At 27.5% G+C, this 17,668-nt stretch overlaps 1 long non-coding RNA gene across 1 annotated transcript; it reads right to left on the minus strand.

The window, feature by feature from the left end:
- Nucleotides 1-11,958: 11,958 nt before the first annotated feature.
- On the minus strand, nucleotides 11,959-14,717 carry LOC122509664. The gene is made up of 3 exons (XR_006302375.1): nucleotides 14,492-14,717; nucleotides 12,288-12,411; nucleotides 11,959-12,042 (listed from the first exon to the last, which is right to left on the minus strand). It is a non-coding gene; the product is annotated as an uncharacterized LOC122509664 (long non-coding RNA).
- Between the last annotated feature and the right edge of the window lie 2,951 nt (nucleotides 14,718-17,668).

Consider the following 17,668-nt stretch of genomic DNA (forward strand, 5'->3'; position numbering starts at 1 on the left):
AACATTTATTTAAAATACACTTTACTTCTACATCCACTGTCACTATACTTTTATTTTTAATTCACTTCACTTTTATTTTACTGACACAAAACTTTTATTTAATTCACTTTACTTCTACTTCCACTGTCACTATACTTTTATTTTTATTTCACTTCACCTTCACTATACTCTTATTTTTAATTAACTTCACTTTCTGTTTCACTGTCACTAACCTTTTCTTTTTAAGTCACTCCACTTTCACTTCCACTGTCACTATACTTTAATTTTTAATTCACTTCACTCCGATTTAAATGTCACAATACTTTTATTTTTATTTCACTTCACTCTTATTTAACTGTCCAAAAACTTCTATTTAAAATACACTTTACTTTCACTTCCACTGCCACTATACTTTTATTTTTAATTTACTCCACTTTCACTTGCACTGTCACTATACTTCTATTTTTAATTCACTCCACTCCGATTTAAATGTCACAATACTTTTATTATTAATTCACTTCACTCCTATTTAACTGTCACAAAACTTTTATTTAAAATACACTTTACTTTCACTTCCACTGTCACTTTACTTTTATTTTTAAATCACTCCACTTTCATTTCCACTTTCACTATACTTTTATTTTTAATTCACTTTACTTTTATTTTACTGACACAAAACTTTTATTTAATTCGCTTCATTTTCACTTCCACTGTCACTATACTTTTATTTTTAATTCACTTCACTTTCACTTCCACTGTCACTATACTTTTATTTTTAATTCACTTCACTCCGATTTAAATGTCACAATACTTTTATTTTTAATTCACTTCACTCCTATTTAACTGTCACAAAACTTTTATTTAAAATACACTTTACTTTCACTTCCACTGTCACTATACTTTTATTTTTAATTCACCCCACTTTCACTTGCACTGTAACTACACATTTATTTTTAATTCACTCCACTTTCATTTCCACTTTCACTATACTTTTATTTTTAATTTACTTTACTTTTATTTTGCTGACACAAAACTTTTATTTAATTCACTTCACTTTCACTTCCACTGTCACTATACTTTTATTTTTAATTCACTTCACCTTCACTATACTCTTATTTTTAATTCACTTCACTTTCTGTTTCACTGTCACTATACTTTTATTTTTAATTCACTCCACTTTCACTTCCACTGTCACTATACTTTTATTTTTAATTCACTTCACTCCGATTTGAATGTCACAATACTTTTATTTTTAATTCACTTCACTCCTATTTAACTGTCACAAAACTTTTATTTAAAATACACTTATTTCACTGACACAAAACTTTTATTTTTAACACACTTCACTCACATTTAACAGTCACAAAACTTTTATTTAAAATACACTTTTTTACCACTTCCACTGTCACTATACTTTTATTTTTAATTCACTTCACTTTTATTTTACAGACACAAAACTTTTATTTAATTCATTTCACTTTCACTTTAACTGTCACTATACTTTTATTTTTAATTCACTTCACCTTCACTATACTTTTATTTTTAATTCATTCCACTTTTACTTCCACTGTCACAATACTTTTATTTTTAATTCACTACACTTTTATTTTACTGACACAAAACTTTTATTTAATTCGCTTCACTTTCACTTCCACTGTCACTATACTTTTATTTTTAATTCACTTCACCTTCACTATACTTTTATTTTTAATTCACTCCACTTTTACTTCCACTGTCACAATACTTTTATTTTTAATTCACTTCACTCCTATTTAACTGTCACAAAACATTTATTTAAAATACACTTTACTTCTACTTCCACTGTCACTATACTTTTATTTTTAATTAACTCCACTTTCACTTCCACTGTCCCTATACTTTTATTTTTAATTCACTTCACCTTCACTATACTTTTATTTTTAATTTACTCCACTTTTACTTCCACTGTCACAATACTTTTATTTTTAATTCACTTCACTCCTATTTAACTGTCACAAAACTTTTATTTAAAATGCACTTCACTTTTACTTCCACTGTCACTATACTTTTATTTTTAATTCACTTCACTTTTATTTTACAGACACAAAACTTTTATTTAATTCACTTCACTTTCACTTTAACTGTCACTATACTTTTATTTTTAATTCACTTCACCTTCACTATACTTTTATTTTTAATTCATTCCACTTTCACTTCCACTGTCACTATACTTTTATTTTTAATTCACTTCACCTTCGCTATACTTTTATTTTTAATTCACTCCACTTTTACTTCCACTGTCACAATACTTTTATTTTTAATTCACTTCACTCCTATTTAACTGTCACAAAACATTTATTTAAAATACACTTTACTTCTACTTCCACTGTCACTATACTTTTATTTTTATTTCACTTTACCTTCACTATACTCTTATTTTTAATTAACTTCACTTTCTGTTTCACTGTCACTAAACTTTTATTTTTAAGTCACTCCACTTTCACTTCCACTGTCACTATACTTTTATTTTTAATTCACTTCACTCTGATTTGAATGTCACAATACTTTTATTTTTAATTCACTTCACTCCTATTTAACTGTCACAAAAACTTTTATTTAAAATACACTTTACTTTCATTTCACTGACACATTACTTATTTTTAATTTACTTTACTTTTATTTCACTGACACAAAACTTTTATTTTTAATTCACTTCACTTCCATTTAACTGTCACAAAACTTTTATTTAAAATACACTTTTTTACCACTTCCACTGTCACTATACTTTTATTTTTAATTCACTCCACTTTCACTTCCACTGTCACTATACTTTTATTTTTAATTCACTTCACTTTTATTTTACTGACACAAAACTTTTATTTAATTCACTTTACTTCTACTTCCACTGTCACTATACTTTTATTTTTAAATCACTCCACTTTCAATATACTTTTATTTTTAATTCACTTCACTTTAACTATACTTTTATTTTTAATTTATTCTACTCCTATTTAACTGTCACTAAACTTTTATTTTTAAGTCACTCCACTTTCACTTCCACTGTCACTATACTTTTATTTTTAATTCACTTCACTTTTATTTTACTGACACAAAACTTTTATTTAATTCGCTTCACTTTCACTTCCACTGTCACTATCCTTTTTTTTTAATTCACTTTACTTTCACTATACTTTTATTTTTAATTCACTTCACTTTCTGTTTCACTGTCACTATACTTTTTTTTTTAATTCACTCCACATTCACTTCCACTGTCACTATACTTTTATTTTTAATTCACTTCAATCCGATTTAAATTTCACAATACTTTTATTTTTATTTCACTTCACTCCTATTTAATTGTCACAAAACCTTTATTTAAAATGCACTTTACTTTCACTTCCACTGTCACTATACTTTTATTTTTAATTCACTTCACTCCGATTTAAATGTCACAATACTTTTATTTTTAATTTACTTCACTCCTATTTAACTGTTACAAAACTTTTATTTAAAATACACTTCACTTTCACTTCCACTGCCACTATACTTTCATTTTTAATTCACTCCACTTCACTATACTTTTATTTTTAATTCACTCCACTTTCTGTTTCACTGTCACTATACTTTTATTTTTAATTCACTCCACTTTCACTTCCACTGTCACTATACTTTTATTTTTAATTCACTTCACTCCGATTTAAATGTCACAATACTTTTATTTTTAATTCACTTCACTCCTATTTAACTGTCACAAAACTTTTATTTAAAATACACTTTACTTTCAGTTCCACTGTCACTATACTTTTATTTTTAATTCACTTCACTCCGATTTAAATGTCACAATACTTTTATTTTTAATTTACTTCACTCCTATTTAACTGTTACAAAACTTTTATTTAAAATACACTTCACTTTCACTTCCACTGCCACTATACTTTCATTTTTAATTCACTCCACTTCACTATACTTTTATTTTTAATTCACTCCACTTTCCGTTTCACTGTCACTATACTTTTATTTTTAATTCACTCCACTTTCACTTCCACTGTCACTATACTTTTATTTTTAATTCACTTCACTCCGATTTAAATGTCACAATACTTTTATTTTTAATTTACTTCACTCCTATTTAACTGTTACAAAACTTTTATTTAAAATACACTTCACTTTCACTTCCACTGCCACTATACTTTCATTTTTAATTCACTCCACTTCACTATACTTTTATTTTTAATTCACTCCACTTTCCGTTTCACTGTCACTATACTTTTATTTTTAATTCACTCCACTTTCACTTCCACTGTCACAATACTTTTATTTTTATTTCTCTTCACTCCTATTTAACTGTCACAAAACTTTTATTTAAAATACACTTCACTTTCACTTCCACTGTCACTATACTTTTATTTTTAATTCACTTCACTTTCAATATACTTTTATTTTTAATTCAATTCACTTTCACTATACTTTTATTTTTAATTCACTTCACTCCTATTTAACTGTCACAAAACTTTTTTTTGTAATACACTTTACTTTCACTTCTACTGTCACTATACTTTTATTTTTAAATCACTCCACTTTCATTTCCACTTTCACTATACTTTTATTTTTAATTTACTTCACTTTTATTTTGCTGACACAAAACTTTTATTTAATTCACTTTACTTTCACTTCCACTGTCACTATACTTTTATTTTTAATTCACTTCACTTCCACTGTCACTATACTTTTATTTTTAATTCACTTCACCGTCACTATACTTTTATTTTTAATTCACTTCACTTCCACTTCCACTGTCACTATACTTTTTTTTTAATTCACTTTACTTACACTATACTTTTATTTTTAATTCACTTCACTTTCAATATACTTTTATTTTTATTTCACTTCACTCCTATTTAACTGTCACAAAACTTTTATTCAAAATACACTTCACTTTCACTTCCACTGTCACTATACTTTTATTTTTAATTCACTTCACTTTCAATATACTTTTATTTTTATTTCACTTCACTCCTATTTAACTGTCACAAAACTTTTATTCAAAATACACTTCACTTTCACTTCCACTGTCACTATACTTTTATTTTTAATTCACTTCACTTTCAATATACTTTTATTTTTAATTCAATTCACTTTCACTATACTTTTATTTTTAATTCACGTCACTCCTATTTAACTGTCACAAAACTTTTTTTTGTAATAAACTTTACTTTCACTTCTACTGTCACTATACTTTATTTTTAATTCACTCTACTTTCACTTCTACTTTCACTATACTTTTATTTTTAATTTACTTCACCTTTATTTTGCTGACACAAACTTTTATTTAATTCACTTTCACTTCAACTGTCTCTATACTTTTATTTTTAATTCACTTAACCTTCACTATACTTTTCATTTTAATTTACTCCACTTTCACTTCCACTGTCACTATACTTTTATTTTTAATTCACTTCACTTCCACTGTCACTATACTTTTATTTTTAATTCACTTCACCGTCACTATACTTTTATTTTTAATTCACTTCACTTCCACTTCCACTGTCACTATACTTTTTTTTTAATTCACTTTACTTACACTATACTTTTATTTTTAATTCACTTCACTTTCAATATACTTTTATTTTTATTTCACTTCACTCCTATTTAACTGTCACAAAACTTTTATTCAAAATACACTTCACTTTCACTTCCACTGTCACTATACTTTTATTTTTAATTCACTTCACTTTCAATATACTTTTATTTTTATTTCACTTCACTCCTATTTAACTGTCACAAAACTTTTATTCAAAATACACTTCACTTTCACTTCCACTGTCACTATACTTTTATTTTTAATTCACTTCACTTTCAATATACTTTTATTTTTAATTCAATTCACTTTCACTATACTTTTATTTTTAATTCACGTCACTCCTATTTAACTGTCACAAAACTTTTTTTTGTAATAAACTTTACTTTCACTTCTACTGTCACTATACTTTATTTTTAATTCACTCTACTTTCACTTCTACTTTCACTATACTTTTATTTTTAATTTACTTCACCTTTATTTTGCTGACACAAACTTTTATTTAATTCACTTTCACTTCAACTGTCTCTATACTTTTATTTTTAATTCACTTAACCTTCACTATACTTTTCATTTTAATTTACTCCACTTTCACTTCCACTGTCACTATACTTTTATTTTTAATTCACTTCACTCCGATTTAAATGTCACAATACTTTTATTTTTAATTCACTTCACTCCTATTTAACTGTCACAAAACTTTTATTTAAAATACACTTTACTTTTACTTCCACTGTCACTATACTTTTATTTTTAATTCCCTTCACTCCAATTTAAATGTCACAATACTTTTATTTTTAATTCACTTCACTCCTATTTAACTGTCACAAAACTTTTATTTAAAATGCACTTCACTTTCACTTCCACTGTCACTATACTTTTATTTTTAATTCACTCCACTTTTACTTCCACTGTCACTATAATTATATTTTTAATTTACTCCACTTTTACTTCCACTGTCACAATACTTTTATTTTTAATTCACTTCACTCCTATTTAACTGTCACAAAACTTTTATTTAAAATACACTTTACTTCCACTTCCACTGTCACTATACTTTATTTTTAATTCACTCTGCTTTCACTTCCACTGTCACTATACTTTTATTTTTAATTTACTTCACTTTTATTTTGCTGACACAAAACTTTTATTTAATTCACTTTACTTTCACTTCCACTGTCACTATACTTTATTTTTAATTCACTCTGCTTTCACTTCCACTGTCACTATACTTTTATTTTTAATTCACTTCACTTTTATTTTACTGACACAAAACTTTTATTTAATTCGCTTTACTTTCACTTCCAGTGTCACTATACTTTTATTTTTAATTCACTTCACTCCTATTTAACTGTCACAAAACTTTTATTTAAAATACACTTTACTTCCACTTCCACTGTCACTATACTTTATTTTTAATTCACTCTGCTTTCACTTCCACTGTCACTATACTTTTATTTTTAATTTACTTCACTTTTATTTTGCTGACACAAAACTTTTATTTAATTCACTTTACTTTCACTTCCACTGTCACTATACTTTATTTTTAATTCACTCTGCTTTCACTTCCACTGTCACTATACTTTTATTTTTAATTCACTTCACTTTTATTTTACTGACACAAAACTTTTATTTAATTCGCTTTACTTTCACTTCCAGTGTCACTATACTTTTATTTTTAATTCACTTCACTCCTATTTAACTGTCACAAAACTTTTATTTAAAATACACTTTACTTTCATTTTACTGACACAAAACTTTTTTTTAATTCACTTCACTCCTATTTAACTGTCACAAAACTTTTATATAAAATAAACTTCACTTCAACATACGCTAACACAAAACTTTCATTTCCATTACACTTCACTTTCATTTCAATGACAAAAAACTTTTATTTTTAACTCACTTTACTTTTATTTCACTGTTACAGTACTTTTTTTTTAATTCACTTCATTCCATTACGCTTCACTTTCATTTCACTGACACAAAACTTTTATTTTCAATGCAATTCACTTTCACTTCACAGTCACAAAACTTTTAAATTTAATTAATTTTACTTCAACTTACATTAACACTGAACTTACATTTTCAAGTAACTTCACTTTAACTTAAACTTCCACACAACTTTTATTTTTAATTCACTTCACTGTAACACAGTCAAACAACTTTTATTTTTAATTCACTTAACTTTAACTATGACTGTCAATAAACTTTTATTTTTATTTTATTTCACTTTAACTTGCACTGACAAAAATGTTTACTTTAATTCACCTCACTTTAACTATTACTGTCAAGAAGCTTCTAATCTTAATTCACTTTACTTCATTTTACACTGACAGAAATGGATATACCGATAGGGCATAATCAGGATTAGATTTGTTTATTTTGTAGCAGGAAACCATGAGAACAACCATAAAAACACAATAAGTTTAAAGTACATATGATAAAATATACACCGAGAGAAAAATAAAGTTGTAACTGCTTTCTTTTGAGTCGCCATGCTAATTTTATAAAGTCAAGTAATGATAACCGGAGAGCCAGGCCGTTTTGACTTGGCTCTCCAGTTGAGCCTTTAGTTTTCGTCAGTCAATTTACTACTGATATCGATCCAGCCATTGACACTACTTGAGGCAGCCAGGCCAAAACTGCCTGGCTGTCAAATTGTGCTGACTTGGGAATCAGAGGTTATGTTAACGCCTGTGTCGGTCAAGTAGTTTTAACCGGGGTCTCCGGTTGGTATAACTTTATTTTTCTCTCGGTGTATAAATTTATTATTCAATTGAGGGCGTGGATCGGATAACTGCCCGTAGCGCATGGCCGAAAGGGACTATACCAGCCAGACATCAGTGAGAGGCCTAGAGGCGCTCAACGTTGTCTGACTGGTATATTCCCTTTCGGCCATGCGCTACAGACAGTTATCCGATCCACGCCCTCAATTCAATTAAGAGTTTTTTAACAATAATTAATTTTGAAATATAAAATATAATCAATATAATAATAAATTAATCTAAAAAAATATGCCTATAATAGAGACTCCACTAATCTAGGCGCTCAGTGTAATATAAAATATGATGCAGCGTCAAGAACGATCTGTCAAGAAAAAGAAAACAAATTTTAGTCACATGCTCACATGTAACACATATTTTTCGCATATAGAATACTATAAGTTAATATTTAAAGTTATAGGACAGAGTCGGGTATAAGTTCGGCTGTCGGATAAGTTCGTTTTGGCTTTGGTTTGTACTTAAAAATTTTTTTTGTAAAATTATTTTTTAAGAATAATCTATTAAAAGTATAACACAACATTCTTAAAAATAGTTTGTTGAAAATAATTTTTTTTGAAAAAGTAAGAAGAAACGGAATTAGACGACAGCCGAACTTACCCGTCGCTTCCCTAATTAATAATAATAATGAAATAAATAAGCATAAATAATAACACATAATAATAATAAATATATATAACAATAATAAAACATATAGTAAAAACACATAATACGAAAAGTATAATAGACAGTTTTTCATTAAAAACATACATATGTATACAGTGGAACCTCGATTACCTGGAGGCTTTTTCGTCATATTAAACCCAAATTATCCTTCAAACAATCAAGCTTCCACTGTATATATATAATGTAAAAAATAATGTTACTGTAGCAATAGTAACTGTGACCCAAATTCTGAGGAGAAAAGATTTTTTGGTACTGGTCACTTTAGGTAACTGTGACTCAAATTATGAGCCGAAAGGATCTTTTGGTACTGGTCACTTCCAGTAACTGTGACTTAAATTTTAAGGAGCCGCAAATATTCCCGATTTTTCCTAACTGCTAGTCCTGTCAGTCCGATTTCTACCTTCCCGCTTATTTTTCGTTAATCTATTTAATACAAACCTATTTATAAATGACGAATCGCACGTAAAAAAGAGCTAGCCTACTTACCCGATTATTGTTTTCTTATGTAATCGACTAATTATTTCAAACCTACTTTTAAATCGCGAACATAATATAAAATAGAGCCCAGGTGCAAAAGATCGAAGTTAGGGATACGAGAAACCACACAACTTTAGCATGTGGAATCGCCGAAATGTTCGAGATCGCATCTTATACTTGAGCTCATGAAAATAACAATATATGTATATAAAAAATGTTTACAAATACAAAAAATTTAATAAAAAAATCGCAAATTTATAACTCATGAATCATAAAGAAAAATTCGAAACAAGGAAGTGACAAAAATAGATTTCATGCTAAGTACTCATAATATTACTTGGTGACTCAAATTATGAGTCTAAAGGATGCATTGGTACTGGTAACTTCCAGTAACTGTGACTCATAAATTATGAGTGGAGAGGGTCCATTGGCACTGGTAACTTCCAGTAAGTGTGACTCAAATTTGTATGAGCAGAAAATATTTCCGATTTTTCTTACTGCTTGTCCTACTTACCCGATTTCTATCTACCCGATTATTTTTCGTTTATCTAAACGTCTATATAATGCAAACCTATTTCTAAATTAATGAACCGTTAGTAAAAAAAGAGCTAGCTTACTTTCCTGATTTCTACCTTCCCGATTATTTTTTGCTTATATCTAATCGACTATTTAATGAGAACCTACTTTTAAACTGAAAAATATAGTCAGGGTTGCCACCAAAATTTGATTTTCTTTTACCCTGAATTTCCTGATTTCTAGACAGAATTTTGACTTTTTTCCTGACTCTATCCACAAAAAAAATATTTCTAGTACATAGTAAATATTATTGATTGTAAAATTATTCGTAAACATTAATAGTTTTTTAGATAAATCTTTTATGATCATTATTATTTTCCATTCGATTTTACAGAATTTCAGTTAGGTACATATCTTCAAAAAAATTAAATTTAAATTTCTCAAAAACCACAATTTTGTTGAAGCATCAAATAAAAATATTTAATAAAACTTAAATAATTTTAAAAATTTTTTCTAACTTAATTACAATTAAGGACTTTTAAGAAAGTTATTCTAGAAATAAAATAATTAAAATTTATTTACAGAAATGAGAAGAAATCAAGGTATTGTCTTTAAATTCATTGTCTTTATGAAAAATTTTTATAAAGGTGGAAAAATTAAGTTTCTCCAAAATATTTCCGGACACTAAAAAACAAAATTTTTGTATTAACTCTAAAGATTTGATTTGACATATTTCATTTTCCCTTATCTGTGGCAACCCTGATAATATAAAAAAGAGCTCAGGTGCAAAAAAAAGACCTACACTAGGGATAGGCGAAACCACACAACTTTAGCATGTGGAATCGCTAAAACGTCTGAGGACGCATCCGTCACCTGAGCTCAGGAAAATAACAAATACAATTGGAACAAGGAAAACAGTACAAATTATACACTGGAACCTCCATCGAGTCCACTTTTTTCGAAACAACTACTCGATTAAAAGCTAAACATTTAAAATCGTAAAAAACTTTAATTATTATTTCAACGTCTAAGTGTTAATCATTGTTCGTTTTTTAATTTCGTTTATCGATATCAAAAATTAACCAAATAATGAAAATCAAACAATTTTATTGCACTCGTATTAACCCGTTTCTTTCTGAACGCAATACTAAACAGATAGAGACATCACTCTATGGAGGTTCCAATGAATAAACACAATGACAAAGCAATGAGAAAATAACACTGACAAAAATATTAATTTACGTAATAATAGAAATTATCACAAAATTAACATAGTTTGTCAATGGCGTCATTGTGTTTAAATACCTTCCCTGTTTTCAGACAGTTTCTAAAAGTTAAATTTATTTTATTTAATTTATTAGATTTTATTAATTTAAGTTAAAAGTTAAATATTAAGTGTACTCTAAAAATTTTAGTTAAAGAAAATTATTTTAAAAAGTGCATTAAACAGGGAAGGATAAACAATACAAATTGACCATGCAATAAATCAAACATCTGACTAGATGTGGTATCACAGTTTGTGATAATCCACATTATGATATCCCACGGTGGATGATGAGCCCACGTTGTGGCGATGGGATCCTACGTCATCACCCATTCTGGACCACCCCCGAAGATCCCTGGCTCTTGATCGCACTTCTGCGCCAGGTCGGGGGCCACACGGAACCGTGAAATTAAATAAAAAAAGAAATAAAAAATAGACTAAATAAACTACAAAAAAAATAAAAAAAATCGGCAGTGTGCAGGGGCCACTTTTCTTCTCCACATCTTCAATTGTCCTTCAGATTGTCCAATTGCGGAATGTCCAGCAAATGATTAAGATAAAAATTCCCTAACTTTTTCCTAACTTTAATTCTATTTTCTTGAGAAAATAATGAGATTAAAAATTTTAATTTTTTTATAATTTCAAAGAAATTTTCCCTGACTTTGATTTTTAAATGAATGAATCTAATTTAATTAATTAATATAATGAAAATTTGAAATTTACTGATATTCTCTAAATTTTTTCTGACTAGCTAAGTTCTCTGACTTTCCTGAATGCTGGACATCCTGAATTTCCGCACACTGAAAAAGAAAAAAACTTTTTAGAAAATAAAATAAATTTTACGTTTCTTGTTAGATTTTAAGAAAGCCATCCTTTAGTTACACTAAACAGTTATTATTTACTCTGATTTAACATTGATAACAAAAAATAATATAATTGAACAGAATAGTTATCTTAATAACAAAAAGTAGTCAAGAATAAAATAACATAATATTACAAATATAAATTTTTAATACATCGTAAAATTGTATTAAGAAAAACTTACTGTAAAAAGATTTCTCGTGTCCTGTACAGATTCTCACGAAAGATTATCCTGATGAAAACAACTCCACACACCACTATCTGCGCTTTAGTACTTCCTGAATTGACTGAGTGTTGACTGCGAAAAGCTGAAAACAAAAAAAAAAAAATTTGTTAATCGAATAAAATTAATTTATTCTTTACGAGTTCTGGTCAGTCCTGATGAAAGGACCTCAAGCAAAAATCAGTCAGAAAAAGTGTGACGTAGTTTGTGAATGACCCCTAATTAGTTTTTAAAAATATTTTAATGTAATTTTTCGAAAATAATTGAATTTCTTAAAATAATTTTTGTACAATTTAAAGAAAATAATTAATTTTTTGATGAATTTTAATTAAAAATTTTGATCATGATTGTTTTCTCCAAAATGTTAAAAATAATTCTAAAATGTTATTATTTTTGAGTGTATTTGAATTTTTGGAAATATGTAATTGAAAATATTGAATTTTAAAAAATTAGAAACTAATTTTCATTAATTTTCAATTTTAAATTTACATTTAAAGATTTTTCAATAAAATTTTTATATTTGAATTATTTTCAAAATTTGCAATTAAAATTCTTCAAAAATTGATTTTTAAAAAAATAAATTAATTATTTTAAATTAAATATTCCAAAATTTCAACTATTCAAAAAGATTTTTATTATAGATATATTTGTAAAATTTAATTACGTTAAAAAATGATTCAAAAACAATTTTTAAAAGATTTCTTTTTAGTTATTTCTCACATTATAAAAATCAAAATAAGATGCACTTTTTTACTAAAAATTCTTGTATTTTGTTGTAATATTTGGAAGAAAAGTCGAAAAATGTTTCAATTTTCTTAATTTCCCAGACAAAAAATTTTTTTCCTGACATTTCCCTATAAAAAAGTAGCTATCAAAAAATTAAATTTTACGTCTAAAAAACTAGTTTTAGTCAATTTACAAAATTCACAAAAGTTTGTTTCTGTATTTCTACTCATTTCCATAAAAAATATTCACTTTTTTCTTATCCCGCTAATAATTTCAATTCTAAATTCTTGCAAAATTAATTTACATTTTAAGTAAAATAATAAAATTCTTTAAATAATAAATTTTATTTAATTTAAAATTGCAAATTAATTAATTTGTAAATTTCCAATTAATTGGAAATTTAAATAAATATTTTTATATTTTACGAGAATTTGAATATTCAAAACATTTTTACTAAAATTTTTCAAGACTACTTTTTTTCATAATTTCTAAATTAAATTATCTATACAATAATTATAATAATTTTTGTTCAATAAATATACATAAATAATTTTTAATTTTTCCAAAGGAATTAACAATTTTAATAATTTTGATGTTTTTGAAAATGATTCTGAAATTTAACAATTTCTCAAAATTTATAACATAAACTGTATTACAAATAATTAAATTCTTGTGATAAATGTTATTATTTATGAAAATAATAAAACTCTTTTAAACAAATGTTATCAAAATTTTAGAATATAATTAATTCCTTTTAAACTATTTTATTGAAATAATTTAAATAATTGATTTCTTTCAAAACATTTTCTTGAAAATTGTATTTCAAATAATTAACTTTCTGTGAAAATTTTATTATTCTAATTGAATTTTTGCGAAGACTTTTATTAAATTAAATAAAATGCATTCTTTTGAGTATTTTTATTTGTCAAAAAATTTTCCAAAAATTTTTAAAAATACAAATGGAAATACAAAATAAATTATGCAAGAAAAGAGTCATTAACAATCCCAGGTCACACTTCTGGTTTGAGGGGGTACCGAACGGGGGTTTAGGTCTCTATATTGAATTTGTAAAAAATAACTATGCAATAAAATAAAAAATAAAACTAGGTGGGAAAAAGGAAATAAAAAGAATTTACAATTTGTATATATTTATAAAAATAAAACAAAATTTTTAGACAAAATTATTAACATGAAAAATTGTAGAATTATATTTAACTTTATTAAGAAAATATTAATGGAATGACGCGAATAGAATTTAATTATTTCAAAACTTTCTACGAAAAATGAATCAATTTCTATTTCTCCCTAAGCTTCATTTATTTGTCTTTAAATTTTTATTTATAAATATTCAAAGTATCAGGGGGGGGGGTTAAAGGAGGGAATAAAGTGTGACGTAAATGTGGGAAAAGTGAAATAATAAATTAATAAAAATTACTCACCAATAGTTGTTCTCAGAGAGATAACCACAGTTCACGAAGATCACATCCACTGCGTGATCCTTGTTGTCCAATATGATCTTATCTGGCGCAGTATTCTCAGTATTGTCTCCCGGTATTCACCTTTGTCCTGAAAAATTTCGAAGATCCATTTCTATTCCTGCCGATTTAGGAATAAGTTCTCTTCTGTATCCATTTTGTCCAATCCTTAACATGGATTTGACACTGCCTGTAGACATATAAAAAAATTAATATTTAAGAATATTTAAACTGTACACTGAAAAAAAATTGATTTGACTCTAATAAACGATTAAATGACTATTATCAATTAAATATTTAATTTAATCAAATAATATTTATTGGAGTCAATTAAATGGTAATTGCTTCAAATATTGATTTATATACCATTTAATTAACTCCAATAAATATTATTTGATTCAAGTAAATATTTAATTGATAATAGTCAATTAATCAGTTATTTGAATCGTATAACTTTTTTTTCAATGTATAAAACAATACAAAATATAATAGCAATAATAATAAATTAATAATAGTTAAAATTAGAAATTTATTTAAGAAAATGTAAAAAAAAAATAAAAATTATTAACAAATTAATAAAAAACTAATTTATTTTATGTTAAATTTAATTCGAATTCAGTAAAGTTAAATAATTATAAATAACAAATATTACAATAAATAAAAAGCAATAAAAGAGTAACAAAAAAATATTAAATTTTACAAATAACTATAAATCAATAATAATTAGCTGCAATGAATAATAAAAATTTCAAATAAAGAAAATCATTAGTGTAAATAGTAATTAACAATTAGAAATTTATTCATGAAAATGTAAAAAAATTAAAAATATTAACAGTTTAAAAAAAAATTAATTTATTTCAATTATAAATTATAAAAATTTTAAATAATTTATTTTATATTAAATTAAATATTATTATTAATTAACAATAAATATTATATGTAAAAAACAAGTAACAATATAAAAAGTAAAAAAAAATTGTAAAAAAGATTAAAGAAAATATTACTCACCGAATAAAATGTCCTTCCTCTGAATGTTGACAGCAGCTTCGAACCAGCTCAAGATGAGTTTTAATTCAGCCGGTGACTGGAGGGGATGAGGGAGGAGCCAAATTCATTTGCCCTCCTCCTTAGTTTCCAGATTTCTAGAAGCGACCTAAAAAAATAGAAAAAGAAATTCGAAAATTATTATTTTTAAATAAAAAAACTCAAAAAATTAAATTATCAAAAAGAAATGTATAATACCTAATAATTTATTAATAATTAAGAATTTAATATTTTTAATAACATTGATAATTAGAATTTTTTTTAAACTGTCAAAAATGAAACAAAACAAAAACAATTGCTTTTTTAAGAAGAAATAAATAAATATTTACTTACCTATTAGGAAATCCATCTTTACAATGTTGACAGCGCAGCATCCTCTGGACCAGCTCAAGATCCTTTTGAATCTTCCTTCTTTTTTTTTGGCCCTCTTCATCGGTCCCATCCCTTGGTCATCGTCGATCCTCAAGAAGTGTCCACAATAGCGACCTAACCTCAAATTCCCTATTGCGGAATCACCGGTATGCTGAATCTGGAATGAGGAAGAAACATCATTTTGGAGTCAGCTTTACATTGGCAACCTAGACATCATCATCTGGAGTTCAGGATGATGATGTCTAGGTTGCCAATGTAAAGACTACTCGACAATGAGGTAAAAACCCCACTGTGGAGTAGTCTTTACATTGACAACCTAGACATCATCTTCTGGAGTCCAGGATGATGTTGTCTAGGTTGACAATGTAAAGCAGACTCCAAAATGAGGTAAAAACTCCATTGTCGAGTAGTCTTTACATTGACAACCTAGACATCATCTTCTGGAGTCCAGGATGATGATGTCTAGGTTGACAATGTAAAGCAGACTCCAAAATGAGGTAAAAACTCCATTGTCAAGTAGTCCTTACATTGGCAACCTAGACATCATCTTCTGGAGTCCAGGATGATGATGTTCAGGTTGACAATGTAAAGACTACTCGACAATGAGGTAAAATCCCCATTGTAGAGTAAGCTTTACATTGACAACCTAGACATCATCTTCTGGAGTCCAGGATGATGATGTCTAGGTTGACAATGTAAAGCCGACTCCAAAATGAGGTAAAAACTCCATTGTCGAGTAGTCTTTACATTGACAACCTAGACATCATCTTCTAGAGTCCAGGATGATGATGTCTAGGTTGACAATGTAAAGCAGACTCCAAAATGAGGTAAAAACTCCATTGTCGAGTAGTCTTTACATTGGCAACCTAGACATCATCTTCTGGAGTCCAGGATGATGATGTCTAGGTTGACAATGTAAAGCAGACTCCAAAATGAGGTAAAAACTCCATTGTCCAGTAGTCTTTACATTGGCAACCTAGACATCATCTTCTGGAGTACAGGATGATGATGTTCAGGTTGACAATGTAAAGCAGACTCCAAAATGAGGTAAAAACTCCATTGTCGAGTAGTCTTTAAATTGGCAACCTAGACATCATCTTCTGGAGTACAGGATGATGATGTTCAGGTTGACAATGTAAAGACTACTCGACAATGAGGTAAAAACCCCATTGTAGAGTAGGCTTCACATTGGCCAACTGGACCCCAGCCAGTGGTGGCCAGTTTGCCAACTAGGCCACCCCGGTTCCCCCCCTGGGGTCACCCTCCTCCTCAGGGAGGGGCCCCTGGCAGCTTCTCCAACCGAGGAGACCCGAGGGTCTCAACCCGGGAGAACTGGCTAACACCACCGTCACCGATGGCTGCCGGCCGCCAAATGAGCTCCGCGCAGAGCACTTACGCATGTGAGATGTGGCGCGCTCCTATTGGCTGACGCGTCGACCAATGAGCGAGCGGCATTCCCCACGCCTCTACAGCGCGCTACTTTCGATTATTGAATCTAGTTATATCGAAAATCGACTATCGAAATTCAAATTTTTTTTAAAATACAAAATAAATAAATTAAGTAAATAATTAATAAAATATATTAAACTATTAAATAATATTAATAAATATGTAAAATAATAATAATTTATTAGAAATAAATACACTAAAATAATGTTTTTTAAAACATTTTCAAATAATCGATTCCTAACCTTTATTCTTATATTATGGCACCAACTTCATTCA

This window comes from Leptopilina heterotoma, unplaced genomic scaffold, assembly GCF_015476425.1.
Source record: "Leptopilina heterotoma isolate Lh14 unplaced genomic scaffold, ASM1547642v1 Lhet_0, whole genome shotgun sequence".
NCBI classification, from domain to species: Eukaryota; Metazoa; Arthropoda; class Insecta; order Hymenoptera; family Figitidae; genus Leptopilina; species Leptopilina heterotoma.